The sequence below is a fragment of the Acanthopagrus latus genome, chromosome 10 (genome assembly GCF_904848185.1).
Source record: "Acanthopagrus latus isolate v.2019 chromosome 10, fAcaLat1.1, whole genome shotgun sequence".
Lineage (NCBI taxonomy): Eukaryota > Metazoa > Chordata > Actinopteri > Spariformes > Sparidae > Acanthopagrus > Acanthopagrus latus.
The window spans coordinates 17,013,350-17,028,183 of record NC_051048.1 but is presented as its reverse complement, the minus strand read 5'-3'; the positions used below and the strand labels follow the sequence as shown (position 1 = coordinate 17,028,183).

At 46.9% G+C, this 14,834-nt stretch overlaps 1 long non-coding RNA gene across 1 annotated transcript; it reads right to left on the bottom strand.

The window, feature by feature from the left end:
- LOC119027587 lies at positions 1 to 14,834 on the bottom strand. The gene is made up of 3 exons (XR_005077420.1): positions 14,698 to 14,834; positions 14,452 to 14,586; positions 1 to 113 (listed from the first exon to the last, which is right to left on the bottom strand). It is a non-coding gene; the product is annotated as an uncharacterized LOC119027587 (long non-coding RNA).

The following is a 14,834-nucleotide window of genomic DNA, read 5'->3' as shown; positions in this document are numbered from 1 at the left end:
ATGCCCTGTATAGATGCCCACCAGATGTGTTGATGCAGGCCAGTACAGGACGAGTCACGGCTTGTTTAGGTTGGTGCACAGAATCCAGTTTCCCTCACGGTGTCTGAGAAAATCTGTGAAAAGAGGCTGAATTAAATCAAAAAGCTGTTTGTTTCATACCAGCAAACATCAACAAGCATTCCAAGAACATGACAAGCATTTATTCAGGAATAATTTGAGGCTTTTGTTGATATGAAATTGTTTTTGACTCTGATTTTGTAGCTCTGCCACTTTTGTCTAGGCAGAAATCTTAACAACTATTTGATAAATACATTCATAGTCCCAGGAGGATGAATCCGTATGCACTTTAGGAATGCCTTGTTTTCATCCAGCATCACCAGCAGGTCAGAGGATTCCCTTATCCACCAATATATGTCAACTTTTTGTTTATTACACCAGTAAACACTTTTCTAATAAGTGTATGGTCTAAACCACTGTCATGCAGATGACACACAACTGTTCCTCTCTCTTCCCCCAGCCTCTAATGTTACATCAAGCATCTCGGAAGGACTGGCAGATTCCTCCGCCTGGACAACTGCGCACCACCTCAAGCCCAACCTTCATAAAACTGAACTCCTCTACATCCCGGGGTAAGTAAAATTGGCGATAAGCAGGGTATTGCTACTTCAACTGACAAGTCGCAACCAGGGCAACTGTCAAGCATGACAAAGGTTGAGCAATGCTCCGATCTCTTGTTCCAAATATGATCACTTCTGGCTCCACAAAACAAGATGGCGACAGTCATAATACCAAACTTGAAGCTTCAAAACGGTAGTCCACAAGTCAAGGCAAACATGCTAAATAAGATACTGGACATAGGAAACAACCTATGTCTGCTAAACTTCAGCATGTGTCGCATCGAGCATGTTAGCATAGGGATGTTAGCATTCAGCTCAAAGCACCCTAGTGCTAAAGTGCAGCTTCACAGAGCGCCGGAGACTCCTGGTCTTGCTAATAGTTAACCAGGTCTCTGTTTATGCGAACACACCTCAGCTCTTTTCAAAAGACTGCCATTTGAGAACAATGTGAGAGAAGCTACTGTGAGCGATAGTCGCAAGGCTTCAACCAAATCTTTTGGAGTGTGATTATTTTGACAATCTTTAAACATGAATCTACAAAGCACCCAGGGTTACGGTGCAGTCTTTACATAATCAGATTTAGAAGCCTAGCCTTGTATGAAATATTAGGGAAAAAAACACATTTCTTTCATCTGCAGACTCCTTATATAATCTTAATCAGTTTTCCTGTAATAGGGAAACATGTATATAAATATATATACATGGCTGGTCTGTCCCATAGGTGATAGCAGCATCCATTATGTACATGAATTACATACAAATGGAATTTGCATAAACATGATGAGGGAATTAAGAGGGTTAGGGGTTAGTGCCGCTTGGAGGCGGGGGGGCTGGGCTGAGAAGAGGTTTAAAGATGCATTATGGGATTTCAAACAATGATTTTTTTTTTTTCTTTTTTCAGGCATTTCTCCTTAGATAGCATGCATCTGGCTCAGACAGGGAAAAGCAGGTGGGGAGATGACATGCAACAAAGGTTGTGAGCAGAATTTAAATCCGCAACATCGGCTGTAAATGGTACTACATGTGTCGGCTGAACCACCACTTCACTCTGGGGAGTAAATAAATTGCGGGTCTGAACACAAAGGTTCTCCAAGGCTAATGGTTGCCTATGGAAAACAATCTCTTCACAACGCGCCGCTCCCAGCATTATACAACTGAATTGATTTTTGCTCCGGCATTTCAGAAGAATACAAATATTCTCAAACAATTCACAATGCATTTCAACCTCTAAGCAGTGTGATGTGCAATCAGTCTTTGTGTCGAGAGCTCAGTCATCCCGCGTCTCTAACTTGGTGAAATATACACGAGCAGGGCCAGCAGCGGGGCGAGCTTGGCACCAGAGCTGTCGCTGTAGACTGATTCCAGATTGGGTCTTCAGGGGTTGTGGGGGGTGAGGGTGGATTGGTGGTGATGGTGGTAGTGGGGGTACAGTTGGCAGGGTTGTTCGCACACTCAGGGCCAGGCCTGGGGGTGTGTGTGCATGCATGTGTGTGTGTGTGTGTCTGGCTCCTGGTGTGTGTTGGCAGGATGTGTGCTGGCAGCACCCGCGTCTGACACCACTACAGTTGGTCCCCTCTGGATATCCTTCGCACCCCCTGCTCTCCTGCACAACCTCCCTCCCTCCTCCTCCTCCTCTCTTCCGGGGAAGAGGCCGGGGCGCCTCATCCCCACTTTTCATCTCCTTCTCTTAATCTTCCTCCTCCTCCCTCTCCTCCTCCATTGTCTGTCCATATCAAATTTTTCGATCATCTCCGAACCCCAATCTGCATGTATAAAAAAAAAGGCCCGATGTTTTGAGAAGCAAAGATGTCATCGTCCAATATGTTGTGCGGTTATGGCTGGCATTTAAATGCGAAATTAATTCACCAAAAATTATAACCACGCAGTCAAATAATGAAACATAGTCTGCGCAGAGAATAAAACTTTATTGCAGGATTTTACAGGCTGTTTTCAGGCGGCATCGGTCAGAGAGGAACTGCCATCATATTGGCAGTGGATGCCAATATATGATATGTAATAAAAAAAAAGCAATAACTGCGCGATATAACTGCAGATCGTATATCTGCCAAACTATAACCAGATTTGCACAACAGACCCGTCCTCCCTGTCTTTGTTTCTGTTTTTTGGGGGGGCTACGCCTGTGCACCAAAAAGTTTCCATCAAACCTCCATGAAGCCAAAATTCCTCTCGACTGGAACCGATTTTCTATTATTATTACAAGTTTCCACATCAAGGGAAAACCTCATATCTCCAAAAACTGAGGAAACAAGGCAGTCTTTCAGAACAAGGGCGATGCTTTTCTCTCTATTTAACGAGCAGCTTTTCCGAAACGATTTGACAAGCCTGCAGAATTAAGCTGATTTAATGCATTTATTGGAAATGGGGAAAAAAAAAAATAATAAAAAAATCGCCAAAAATGGGGATGCACAGTTTTGTTTTTTTTGTTTTTTGCATCAACCTCCTCCTCCCCCCATCGGTGTTCCCCAGCCTCTGATGTCTCTGTTCCTCATCTGTTCTACATTCAGGACAGTAGTCAGCCCACTTCTCCGAGTATTTTCTTTATTTACCATAGGAATCCTGAGACGGCTCCAGGTTTAAGGAGAGGTGAGGGTTCTGCATAGATCAGCCCCGGGCTAACAGCAGTACATTTTGTTCTTGAGGTGTGTGTATGTGTGTGTGTGTGTGTGTGTGTGTTGGTGTCTTGGTAAGAAAGGGGAAGCACATGGGAGAAAGAAGAAAGAATGGGGGGGGGGGGGTCCAAAAACTACTAAAACTTCTCCGGGGCACCAAACAGCACATCTGTGCAAAAGTGAACTGAAAATTCACCGTGAAGACACATTCTTTCTTTCTTCTGTTCCGGCCTAAGTTGCTCCGGTGGCCCCCACCTCCCCCGGAGCACTTACTTACACCCCCATCACCCCAAATCCAACCTCCCCCGCCCCTCTGTCCCCTCCCTCTGTGCCTCTCTGTGGCAGATGGGCACTGTGTGTGACAGCAGGGTCATTGGGTCACATCCACATGGGGTAGGGCTCCCCTTTTGTGTGTGTATGTGTGTGTGTGTGTAAGTTGACCTTTTGCATGCAGACATGTATTTATGTGTTATATATCATGTGTGTGTTGTGTGTATGCCAAGGCACATGATTGTGTGTGTGTGTGTCGGTGCACAAGCAGGCTGATTTTGTGTTCTTCTTTTTAACGTGTTTGTTTTTAGGTTTTTGTGTGTGACACATCAGTGTGTGTCACTGTGCTGTGGCAGCTACTTTGAGTGTGCATATCTCCAACTGTGTGTGTGTGTGTGTGTGTGTGTGTGTGTGTGTGTGTGTAAAGGGGTATCCAGTGCAGCCACGTACAAGGGACTTGGGGGAAATGGTCTGTAACCCCTGTAATGGTTTGTAACCTTAAGCAGCCCCTTTTAGCCTCACCACACGCACAAGCTCCCACACACACACACACACACACACACACTCACACTCACAGACACGCACACACTCTGCCCTGCCGTGCCTCCAGTCTCAGACATGATATGCGTGACTGTGTCTGCGCAGCACAGTCACGCGTGTTTTCGTGAGCGTCTGGGCATGTGTGCGTCTCAGTGTGTGTGTGTGTGTGTGTGTGTGTGGGAGAAAAGAGACGCAGACTGCATGGATGAGCGTATTTATATGCGTGAGCGTATGTGACGGAGACGGAGTGTTTTTCACGGGGTTGTATGTATGTGTGTGAGTGCCATTGTGTGCGAGACAGAGGCCTGAGGGCATGCTCATCAGCAGAGAGACATAGATTTGCATAATGAAATTCCCTCTATCGCACCGCCGCAGAGGACAAAATAAAACAAGACCCTTAACAAACCCTTTAAACACCTAGGTGAATATAACAGAAGTACACACACACACACACACACACACACACACACACGGGAACACACACTTATCCTTTAGACCTTTAAAAAAGTCTGTTACTATAGGTACATCGCTCTTGTGTGTGTGTCTGAGTGTCCTTTCTCTTTATTGTCACACTTGTTTCGCTCGACACGATACAATACCAACTGCACTGTTCTGCTTAGCAATTGTCCTCCTCTCCACGACTGCATGTGAATAGCTTTTGTGGCATTTGTGTGTGTGTGTGTGTGTGTGTGTGTGCAACATTTCATGGCCAGATTTGTCTGAAAAAAAAAAAAGAAAAAAAAAATCTCATCCCTTTGACCCAATCATTCATTTGAAGAACCTGGTCTCGACTGAGCCCCAGTCATGTCTGACAGCACGTGTGTGTGTGTGTGTGTGTGTGTGTGTGTGAGCGTGAGAGACAGAGAGAGCGAGAGAGAGAGAGAGAAAGTCTGCGCTTTCGTGCACCATGGCGCGATCAGTGTATCTGTCAGATGAGATGATAAAGGCAACCTGGGACCTTACATGTGCACGCATGGCAGACAGGAAACCATCACCACTGTCCTCAGCCTGCCTGCCTGGATGTAACGTGGTACACGCTTCAAATGCAGCGAGAGGACGAGAGACAGATTGGGGGGGGGGGGCCTAACTGGTCGACAGAGGAGGGGAAGTGAGGGGCACAGACGGAGGCTGAGTGGACGAGGAAAAGGAGACGGAGGGAGAGAAATCAGTTGTTTTTTGGACAAGCATCATTTTTCCTTCCAGGAGACACTGGCAGCTGTTGCGTGTAATGCTGAGGGGCGAGGAGGAGGAGGGGGAGGAGGAGAGGGAGGAGCGGAGAATGAGAGGAGAAGAGAGGATGGGGGGAGACGGGGATGCCGTGAAAGCATCGGGGAGGAAAAGCATGCTTTAGCTATCATGGAGGAAACCTAAAGGGAGTAGGAAAGCGTGTGGAGTGGAGTGGAGGGGTGGGGGGGACGGGCTGTCGGATCTATACAGAGACCACCTGTTTCATCAGAGGGAAAAAACAAAAACATAGATCGAGCATGTCGGCAAACAAGGACAGACGCAGCAGAGGATTTCACAGGTCTTAAGGATGTTATTCCTCTCTGTGCCTATTTAACTGCCGCTGGCAGCGGGTCTGCTGAACGAGGCCTTCTGTACATGCTCAGCTGGCATTTCCCAGCTCCTGAAAGACTGCTTTTCCAAGACGCTCGTATTGCAGCAAGGATTTGGCGGAAAAGCGCTCTTTGAAAGCGCCGATGTTTCGACTGTAAACTTCCTCGAGACACGACGAGGTACTTCTGCGGCAAACCGCGCGAATCCAGGTTTCTGTCGCCTCCGAACGTCTCCGCTGTAGCTCGTCTTGTGAGCGTTTTTCAACCCAGGAGCCGATCAACAGCCCTGTGTGAAAAAAATGCAGCCCCCCCGCCCTCGGTTTGTCGAACGAGGCAACTGAGTTCGTGCGGCGGGGATGCCAATGCAGGCGTCCTCTGCGAACTGAATGCAGTTCGCCCGGCAAAGGAGTTGAAACTGGCCCAGCCTTTGCCGCAGCGACATCTTGCAACCCAGCCAGTCAAATGACAGGATGGAGATTACTTGTCATCGACAGGCAAAGACATGCCTCTTCTGGTACCTTGGGACCTTATTTCATAAAAAAGAATTGCAGCCAGTGGCGAGAGAGGAATATTTTCATTTCACCCTGTTCGAATTTTGACATTGAATACACATGAACAATTCAAATGGGATCAGAGTAAGCATCTGTCACTTGCGATTCGATGGGAACACAGCGTTTCTAATGGTTACCTTGCAGATCATCGCGATTAGGGGGTTGAAATGACTGCCATGGCGACAACTTTACTCGGTTGTAAAATCCTTTTTTTTGGAATACTATAAAAAGCCGCGCAGCGCTCAGGCAAGCTGATCACTCCTCCTACCTGAACTGTATTTAATTGCCTGCAGGTTCCTGAATACGCTCACGAAACGGCGACTCCTGCTTGGATCGGCCTGCAGTGCCCACTCAGCGTGGGCTAATGCGAGGCATCTAGGATCTAATAATCATGCTATCGTCTAACACTGAAAACAAAACATCTATTGTGTATTCTCTTGTCCAGAAATAGGTGTGATATCCCAGCGAGAGGCATCAGCATTTTATTTCCCCCTACTCTTTCTAAAAATACAGTCATTACGAAGAGATTATAAACAACGAATGCACTTTTCTGACCGTCACGTACATTCTTAAGTTACTATTTGTGTTTAACATCTGATGAGAGATGAGATTTATAGGTCTCGTTATCTGAGCGCCAGTCAGAAGGACGTCAGCCAGCTCAGACGGCCTCCGATGTGCTGTAGGCCTCAAATTGCAGAATCCTGGTGAACTGGGTTTTTTTGCGCCCCAAGTGTGCAACTTCTATCGAAATGAGCGGGGGCAGCGCCTCGGAAGTTCTCTCGACGCATCAATGGTTTTAACGTGAACGGGGGGCTTATATAAACGATACTATACACGTTGGCGTGGATTGAACTCCAGCTCACATTTCGGCATTTATAGATTATTCACGCCTGGTCCCTCGTGTCTGCGAAAGCACCCAAGTGTATGTATGCTTGTGTGTGCGTTGTGTATAATTTACTTAAGGAACTGTGTGTGCATAATGTGTCTGGTGACATGTACGAGCATGTGCACACTTTGCCCCCACCATGTGTGTATGTACATATATGCAGCTTTCGCACGTGTGTCTATGTAATTATATAAGAGCGTCGTACATAAGTGTCTGTGTAATGTGTTCATGTTTCTGCATAATGTACTTGATGGCACAGCAGCATAATTTTCACTTGCCTCGACTGTGCAGCGCGTGTGCGTGTACATTCTTATACTATACTATCGTACTCGAGTGTGCGTCTGTGTTCACCCCGCAATCCGGGTGTACTCGCACGTGCGTTTAGCGCTTAAGTATGCGTAAAGTACTTTGTGGAGGTGTGTGTATAAGTGTGCGTGAAGTGCCCATGCTGGTGCATAATGTGCCGTGCGCATGAATGTATGCAGCAGAGCACATGTGCAATACAGGCATGCACAGAACTACAGTTTGGTTTTTGTTTTTTTTCCCACGCCCGTATGGACTCTCTGCTGGTGGAGATGCTTTATTCTGCTGGTTTTAGTGGTTTTTGAAAAAAATCTCTCTTCGCCTCGTAGGGACACTGAAGTGTTTTTTGACCTCCGTCCATCTCATCCCATCAGCGCTGCCCCCATCCTACGGATAAAACCTCTATCCAGCAGCCAAACTTCTTAACCCGCGCCACTTCACAAAACTCTTCTCCCGCTATTACCAGCCACTTACCACACCTCACACACCAGCTCGAAAATCAATACTTTCACTCCGTGTGTGTGTGTGTGTGTGTGTGTGTGTGTGTGTGTGTGTGTGTGGCTGTTTTCGGGGGTCGTGGTAGGGGCTTGCCGCCCCCCCCCCCCAGTTTGCTTTCAAAGCAAAACACCCCTATCACTGAAACCCCCCCCTTTCACACACACACACACACACACACACACACACACACACACACACACACACACACTGCATTCAAAGTCTCCACTCAGCTACCCTCACCCCCGCTCCCTTCCGCCCCTGCAACTGTTCAAACACTCATACACCCTCGCGCCCGCATCTTTGAAACAAAGCGCGATGAACACCTTTGTCTGCAGCCAGCTGCACGGTGTGTAGTCTGAAGTCTGAAATGCGCGTAGTTTGAAAGCAGGGCACGCACACACGGCGACACACACACGGCGACACACACTCATTCACTCGCGCAGATAAACTTAATGAGGACTTTGGCGAATGTAAAGCGCTAACCATACTGATGTCATCGGTACAGTGAGGAGGAGCAGGGCCCCTTTGGTATGCTGGCCACACACACGCGCACACACACACACACATACACACACACACATGTTCCGATGCTGGGTCTTGTGTTCTGTTTCCTTTGGCAACGGAAGTTCAGTATTTAAGAGAGCTGCTAGACAAAACAAATACCCTTCTGCACTCCCCTGTCCCTCTCTCCCATCATCCCCCCCCCCCCCCATCATTCTCAGCCTCCCCTCTCCCCATGCCTCTCCTCTATCTCATCATCTTTCCTTCCCCTCCGCAGTCCTCTCATCTACTTTCAATCTCCATCATTTGTCTCTCCTCTTTCTGTCCCCTTCCTTTCCTTCTTATGCCCTCTCCCTCGCCCGGTTCGCACACTAACACGGCTCAGTGCCTCCCTGGACACACACCATTCTCCATGCTTATTGTTCCCCCTGACAGCTTTTGTAGCGGGGAGAAAAAGCGACCTCTCCCCTCCTCTCCCCTCCTCCCTCCGTCTCCCAAATTCACCGACTCCCCCCCCGCCTGCCTTCACCCATCTCGCTCCCCTTTACCACCGAACCCACACCACTGCTGGTCTGCACACACACACACACACACATTCCACAAGCGCAAAGGTCAAAGGGTGCAGCTGCCTCAATAAAGAGATGGGGGGGGGGGGGAGAGGAGGGAGAGATGGAGAGGGAGGAGGGTGACTCATTCACTTTCCTCCCTTTTAGGCAGCGGGCAGAGTGAGAGGATCAGGGGTTTTGGGGGAGTATTTTTGGGAGGTGTTATTGTGGGGGGGTGTTGGGGACGGAGTGGGGGTGGCTGGCTCGTTTCTTTGGCATGTTTCGCAGCATTCGCAATAGCGGGCTGTTGTACCTCTTTCTCACTCTGTTTACTCTCTTTGGCCGCGGCAGATGTAAACACAAACGGTTGGTTACAGCTATTTACCAGAAAGGAATCCTTGGCCGCGTCTCCTTTATATTTATGACGACCGGCATGCTGGATCTGCCGCTGGCGAACGGACAAAATCCCCTCCACTGCCGGGTGTGTTATAGAATTGGATCCGATTTTCAGGGACAATATTTTTTTGTGTGTAATATCAGATAGGAGGGGGACATGTCATCCGCCTCTGATGTGATGAAGATTATTATCTGACCACAGCTGCTTGAGACCCATCTAGAAAAAGAAAAAGAAAAAAACCTGCTATTTTTATTTTTTTTTTTATGTATGTCAATGACTTAATCCTTTAAATACAGGAGTGTACCTCAGATGTTTATCTATAATTGAACTGAAGTGCTGGGTCTCTTTGCTTTAAGGGGCTGCCAACGCTAACAGAATTTCATTAGTTTCACCGCAGAGTTTCAGATTTGCTACAAACAGACGGTCGAAGGACGATCCAGTTCTGCTAACCACAGTTGTGGTGGCGGGGTTTTCTCACACACTCTGACAAAAGCCTGATCGGTCACTGGCAAATGTCGAGGAGCTTCCCGTAGACGCACCGTGTAACTCAGCCATAGGCCCTTTTTTTTTTTTTTAATGGAAGACATTTTGTCTTGTCACGCTGTTGGGAAAAAAGGCGCAGACGTGGACAAAATAAAATCAATCACGGCCGAATTTTTCGTTAAGCAGCTCCGGCTTCTGGGGGCCCTGATATCGCTCATGCCGGCTCATTGTCACACCGCCATGGCTCACGGGGACACTTGCATAGGACAGAGCCGCCGTAAATGTTATTAGCAACACCTGTGCCTTTTCTCCTGCGCTGCGACGAGTCAAAATGTGTTTGCGGTGGAAAGTGTTTGCTCCTGTCCTGTGGCACTTCTGATGTTTTGCACTCAATTAAACTCTCAACGGTGGAGAAATTAAGTTGCAGACTCCCTGATAAGAAATAATAGAAGAAATGATCTACTGGCTCTGGGGCGGCTGTAGCTCAGCGGGTAGAGCAGGTCGCTGGTTCGAATCTCGGCTCCCCTAGGGTGGAGCTGAGCTGCATGTCGAAGTGTCCTTGAGCAAGATACTAAACCCCAAAATTGTTCCTGATGTGCAGTTGGCACTTTGAGGGTGGCCTCTGCCCTTGCCCAGAAAGATCCAGTAACCCCTGCGACCCCTAGAAAAGGGGGATAAAGCGATAACATCCCCGCAACTCTCATGAGATGAGATCTACTGAATCCCGGCCTGTGCTAGTGGCATGAACACCAACACTCCTTTTCTCTTATCTGAGACACCAGTCGGGACTGCTAGCTGCGCAGCTAGCTGAGCTAACCGGCTCGGGTTAGCAGCAGTTCGCGGTTACTCTGGTGACAGGCTGCCTCCCTGTTTGCTTCGAGCATGAATTTGACGGACAATTCTTACCGTTAAGTAGGAGAATTGGACTTATCCCGTGAAGGAAAATCCCTCAGTTTATTACATAAAGTCCAATTCCAAATCACAGGACAGGAAGTGTAACTTAAAGCTGTCAAAGGCAGCGGAGTGAAAAGTGAAACATTTTCCTCCGAGACGTAGGGGAGTAGAAGTATACATTTGCATAAAACGAAAAATTGCCCAAAAGTACCATTTGCAATGGTAATTGGTGTGGCACAAACTCGAGATCGCCGCCTGGAATCTCACAGGTGTGTTGCATCAGTGGCTAATTACAAGTCGCCCCCAAAACGACTGGCGTCAGTCCGGACCCTTCAGCCTGTTCCTGCTCAACCGAACATGAAAGTGACATTAAAAAAGGAGAGTAATATCTCTGTCGTGCTGAGGCGCAGGTTGCGTAGTCGTCCTAATAGCTTGCCGAAGCCTTTTGTAGTCGCTGAAATCGCTCTTAATATTCTTACAGCGGCAGACAGTCGGTCCGCGGTCGTTTGAAAATGACACATTAACCTTTCCGAAAACCCCCTGCTCCCACACAATGATTGATATATTTAATATCAAAAACACAATGGGATGCTACCGAAGCTCAAATATATTTGATTCAGTGTCTTTTAAAACACCGAGCAGTGGATCACAGTCCAAGGACTGTAGGTTCCAAAATCAGGGAATGAGCCGGAGAAGCGTGAAGAGAGAGAAAAAGACTGACACTCTGAATAAAACTCCACTCTCACGGACTGCTGCTACCTGCAAAAGCAAATGGGAGGCTGCCACAGCACAAGTGGTGTGAAATCCTTCTTGATGGATTGAAAAGTGTCTTTAGGGATCCAAAAGCTCGCCTTCTTGAGCATCTCAAAGGGTGTGGCGCTAACCAGGATGACTTTGGCATGATCACATTTAGACTTGACTGAGTGAAAATTAAATCAGATTTCCTTTGAACAGAATTTGCTTTGAACTCGGCCTGGCATCGTTTAGAGAAAGGTCTCATGACACAATTTGATCGCGGGAAATGTGTGCAGGTAGAAATCCGCCTCCCCGTGGTTAGTCCGAAACTTTGAACTTAACATGAAAAACTTCCCGGCTCTTCGTGCAACCTCTCATCTTGTTATGCGCACACTTCCTCGCGGCAACGATGATGCATTAAAGACTTGAAATAGGTGTGACGTGCGAGCATTCAGCATGATGAAAACTGTTCTGTATCTTGCGTGTTGCACAGGCCTTTGCGGAACAGAACAAGTCTTTCATTGTTAATTAGTTTGGCTTTCCAGCGCATAAAGTTCCCAGCACATTCCCATCAAATTCCACACATGCTTGAAATGAAATACAGTAACAAAAACACATACGGCAGGTGAGTGTGGCTGGAGAAAAGCCTGCCTTTTTCTTCCATCCGTCAACAATCAGGTGCCGCTACATAACAACGGAGATTCGCGTCCAGAATCACCAAGAGAAGCTTTGCGAGGGCTATCTGCATATTTTTGCGCTTCAGTAGCTTGAACTGTAAGTGGAGATTTTTCATCTCGGTCTGCGAAATGTATGCAAATCAAGTTGTGGCACAAACAAGCCCTAGAAGACGAGCACTGCTCATCCAAAAAGCCCCCTTCATCACCAATCGAGCAAACTGCGTGCTTCAGCTGTTAAGACTAATCCAGCAAGTCTGGCACCCGCACGCCCCAAAGCCCCGACGTAACTGGAGCTTTTTCTTTCTTTTTTTTTTTCTTTTCTGATCTGATTTAAGAAATCTAAAGATGGAAAACCCTTTCCAAGGCTTCCACGGCAATTTCTGGTGTGGGTTCAGAGTGATGAGAGTGATTCTGAATGGTCAAATTGCACGTGGGATCTTGGGCTGCTTTCGTGGGAAAATCCGGAGGAAGAAAAACAGAAATGTGGCTAAGTGCAAACACGCATATATCGGACAGCGTATTTACCTGACAGAATACGGATTAAATAAGCAAAACACACATAATTTGAGAATAAAACACCGGGTGTAGGCAGCATGACAGAACTGTGTTAGCTTCAAAGGGATTTCATTTTCGCTAAATGTTTTTTTTCCAAGAGCTGTTTTATGGTAATGCACAATTAGCCACACAAATGTTTATTTCTTCTTCTTTTTTTTTTTTGCACTTTAAATCTTTAACTGAGCTCAATACGCGGTGATTGTTTCATCATTACTTGACTGGCAGCGCCCTGGGCTTTGTGTCCCTCCACATAAATTCCCTCATTTTAAAGAGAACAACAGCAGGCAGGTGGAACAACCACAAGCTGGAAGACTTCTCACGAGTGTGTGCAATCGCCCTGTAACACCGTGAAAGAAACCGGTCATCACAATGGATGCAAATGCTTCTGTACTTTCCCCGAGTGAGGTCATTCTGTGCGTTTTCCTCCTTGCACAAATTGTCGCCGACTCCCCCCCACCCGCCCCCTCCACCTCCCTGCTCAAGGACACTACAGCAGGGTAGATGTGAACAAAGCACCCGCAATCCTTCAGCTGTGGGACCCTTTAACCACGAGACCACCCCCGACGCCGGCAACACAGCGTCTTTGTCAGAAAGCATTCCTTCCCTTTCACAATGAACTTGAAATCTCTGTAGATTGTTTTTTTTTTTTTTTTTTTAAATGATCGATGTTCAAGGTAAACTGGCAGATGAAACTATAGGGGGCTGCTTTTGGAAATAAACTTCAATTATGACGCGCCCGCACATCAGTACACAGCGTTTGTTTTGCCGGGTTAGATTGGAATTCCTCTGCGTTTGTGTAAAGTCTGCCGGGGTTTGTTTATCTGCCCTGGCTGGCGGCGTGTGAGCGCGGAATGTGTTTGTGCACAATCCTGCTGTGACAGACCGGCGTATTGTTCTTCTGTGAGCGCATACGTGCCAGAGAATGTGACACCTGAGAGGAGTACGCGCCACAATAATCTCTTGATCATCTACCTGGATAAATAGGGCATATGTAAAATAATCAGTTTGAGTTACTGTAATCAGATTAGCCTGCCTCAGCAGTTAGCATCTGAATCCTTCCCACAACAACAAGTACTACATTGTTAAGTTCTATAATTGCATATGAGGCAACACTTGTGTAGAATGGTGAGTTCTTCTTCTAACTGTTTAGCATTTTCACACTGTTGTGGCTAAGCTAATTTACTGTACGCTTAGCAGGAATAGCCCCTTACCAACCACTAACCCTGTCGAGCTGTCTATTCTTTTTGACCCAGTTTACAAATATTGGTGATTTTTATATCTTTTTTTAAATTTTTATTTTTTTTGTTATATTTTAAACGCTGGGTCCCTGATTTCCAGCATAGGTAGACAAAAGAAGGCCCCTAATTTCTAGCTAGCAACTTTTAGCGACAGTTTTACAAGATGCTGCTTACACATTTGAACAGCTAAAGCAAGCTAGCTAGTTATGCTAACTCCGAGTTGGTTTAAACTGCCGTGTAAAAGTGATTTGAGTCAGAACCGTGTGAAAGGGTTGTAAATGTGAGCGAGTGGATACTCGATATCACGCATGACTGATGCTAGTTTTCGAGAGTCTCACCAGTCTGTGGTGGAGACATGGGAATAAAGGAGCAGAAATCAGCTAGCCCAAGTTAGCCCTAATGTTACTGTGCAATATGATGAGGAAATTGTAAGATAAGACACTTGTTTTGTTGCAGCTTAATCCTGCCGCATAACTTACCGTAGATGGAAACACACTTGGCCTTGTAACAAAGCTCAGATATTCCCCCTTATTGATTTAAACTCTCACTGGGGTTGTGTGTCAAGTTCCCCTTACCTGATAAACACTGCAGGGCTGCTAATGTCACTGTGTTTCATGCAGTAGCATCCAGGATCACCCTCCAACCAACCAGCATCCCATACAGTGTATTGTATGCTCAACTGGGAAGAGGCTTTAATGTAACTTCTCCCCCTAGAATAAAAATAATGGAGATACAACTTACAACAGTATGTTGCCGCTATCCGTAAGCTAGTTAGCTGGACATGCTAGTAGTTGCAGCTTGTGCCAGTGCAGATACCTTACCAGTTTATTCCAAACCTTCAGCTTATGCTGTTGTGATTTCAGTTTTTTGGAAAGCTCATGCAGCAGACAGAACCCCTCCGACTCTGCTGCCACCAGAGCCTCGTGCACACCACTGCAGCGTGTGAAGACATCCAAAG